The sequence below is a fragment of the Oncorhynchus keta genome, chromosome 31 (assembly GCF_023373465.1).
Source record: "Oncorhynchus keta strain PuntledgeMale-10-30-2019 chromosome 31, Oket_V2, whole genome shotgun sequence".
In the NCBI taxonomy this organism is placed as follows: Eukaryota; Metazoa; Chordata; class Actinopteri; order Salmoniformes; family Salmonidae; genus Oncorhynchus; species Oncorhynchus keta.
Genome location: NC_068451.1, coordinates 26,957,578 through 26,960,077, shown reverse-complemented (window position 1 = coordinate 26,960,077; position 2,500 = coordinate 26,957,578). Strand labels below are relative to the sequence as shown.

The window sequence follows — 2,500 nt, the reverse complement described above, 5'->3', positions numbered from 1 at the left end:
ATATGGGTTGTATTTACAATGTTTGTTCTTCACTGGTTGCCCCTTTCTCGTGGCAACAGGTCACACATCTTGCTGCTGTGATGTCACACTGTGGAATTTCACCCAGCAGATCTGTGAGTTTATCAAAATTGGATTTGTTTTCGAATTCTTTGTGGATCTGTAACGGTTTTCTTTAGGTGAAGTAGAGACGGACCAAAATGCAGCGTGGGTGTTATTCATTGTACTTTAATAAAGAAACTGTACACGAATAAACTTACAAAACAACAAACGTGTTAAAACCTAAAACAGTCCTATCTGGTGCAAAACACAGAGACAGGAACAATCACCCACCAACACACAGTGAAACCCAGGCTACCTAAGTATGATTCTCAATCAGAGACAACTAATGACACCTGCCTCTGATTGAGAACCATACTAGGCCGAAACATAGAAAAACAAAAATAGACTGCCCACCCCAACTCACGCCCTGACCATACTAAATACAGACAAAACAAAGGAAATAAAGGTCAGAACGTGACAGGATCTGTGTAAACTGAGGGAAATATGTCTCTCTAATATGGTCATACATTGGGCAGGAGGTTAGGAAGTGCAGCTCAGTTTCCACCTCATTTTGTGGGCCGTGAGCACATCGCCTGTCTTCTCTTGAGAGCCATGTCTGCCTATGGCGGCCTTTCTCAACAGCAAGGCTATGCTCACTGAGTCTGTACATACATCTATCTCTCTCTCTCCTTCAATCTCTTAGGTCTCTCTCTCTCTCTCTCTCTCTCTCTCTCTCTCTCTCCTTCAATCTCTTAGGTCTCTCTCTCTCTCTCTCTCTCTCTCTCTCTCTCTCTCTCTCTCTCCTTCTCTCTAAGGTCTCTCTCTCCTTCTCTCTCTTAGGTCTCTCTCTCTCTCTCCTTCTCTCTCTTAGGTCTTTCTCTCTCTCTCTCTCTTAGGTCTCTCTCTCCTTCAATCTCTTAGGTCTCTCTCGCTCTCTCTCCTTCTCTCTAAGGTCTCTCTCTCCTTCTCTCTCTTAGGTCTCTCTCTCTCTCGCTCCTTCTCTCTCTTAGGTCTTTCTCTCTCTCTCTCTTAGGTCTTTCTCTCTCTCTCTCTCTTAGGTCTCTCTCTCTCTCTCTCTTAGGTCTCTCTCTCTCTCTCTCTCTTAGGTCTCTCTCTCCTTCTCTCTCTTAGGTCTCTCTCTTATGTCTTTCTCTCTCTCTCTTAGGTCTCTCTCTCTCTCTCTCTGAGGTCTCTCTCTCTCTCTCTCTCTTAGGTCTCTCTCTCCATCTCTCTCTTAGGTCTCTCTCTTATGTCTTTCTCTCTCTCTCTTAGGTCTCTCTCTCTCTCTCTCTCTCTAAGGTCTCTCTCTCTCTCTCTCTCTTAGGTCTCTCTCTCCATCTCTCTCTTAGGTCTCTCTCTTATGTCTTTCTCTCTCTCTCTTAGGTCTCTCTCTCCTCTCTCTTAGGCCTTTCTCTCTCTCTCTCTTAGGTCTCTGTCTCTACTTCTCTCTATTAGGTATTTCTCTCTCTCTCTCTTAGGTCTTTCTTTCTCTCTCTCTCTCTTAGGTCTTTCTTTCTCTCTCTCTCTCTCTCTCTCTCTCTCTCTCTCTCTCAGGTCTCTCTCTCTCTCTCTCTCTCTCTTAGGTCTCTCGCTCTCCTTCTCTCTCTTAGGTCTCTCTCTCTTCTCTCTCTTAGATCTCTCTCTCTCTCCTTCTCTCTCTTAGGTCTTTCTCTCTCTCTCTCTTAGGTCTTTCTCTCTCTCTCTCTCTCTTAGGTCTTTCTCTCTCTCTCTTAGGTATTTCTCTCTCTCTCTCTCTCTTAGGTCTCTCTCTCCTCTCTCTTAGGTCTTTCTCTCTCTCTCTCTCTCTTAGGTCTCTCTCTCTCTCTCTTAGGTCTTTCTTTCTCTCTCTCTCTCTCTCTCTCTCTCTCTCTCTCTCTCTCTTCTCTCTCTCTCTCTCTCTCTCTCTCTTAGGTCTCTCTCTCTCCTTCTCTCTCTTAGGTCTCTCTCTCTCTCTCTTAGGTCTCTCTCTCTCACTCTCTTAGATCTCTCTCTCTTAGGAATCTCTATCTCTCTCTCTCTTAGGTCTCTCTCTCTCTCTCTCTCTCTCTTTGATCTCTCTCTCTTAGGACTCTCTCTCTCTCTCTCTCTTGTCTCTCTCTCTCTCTCTTAGGTCTCTCTCTCTCTCTCTCTCTCTCTCTTAGGACTCTCTCTCTCTCTCTTTGATCTCTCTCTCTTAGGTCTCTCTCTCTCTCTCTCTCTTAGGTCTCTCTCTCTCTCTCTCTCTCTCTCTCTCTCTCTCTCTCTCTCTCTTAGATCTCTCTCTCTTAGGACACTCTCTCTCTCTCTCTTAGGTCTCTCTCTCTCTCTCTCTTATCTCTCTCTCTTAGGACTCTCTCTCTCTCTCTCTCTCTCTCTCTTAGGTCTCTCTCTCTTATGTCTTTCTCTCTCGCTCTTAGGTCTCTCTCTCCTCTCTCTTAGGTCTTTCTCTCTCTCTCTCTTAGGTCTCTCTCTCTCCTTCTCT

General features: G+C 45.2%; 1 protein-coding gene across 1 annotated transcript in view; it reads left to right on the top strand.

Moving 5' to 3' along the window:
• The window catches only part of LOC127914346 (glutamate receptor ionotropic, NMDA 2D-like), a 163,110-nt gene that overhangs the window by 110,429 nt on the left and 50,181 nt on the right, over positions 1 to 2,500 (top strand). The window lies entirely within an intron of this gene.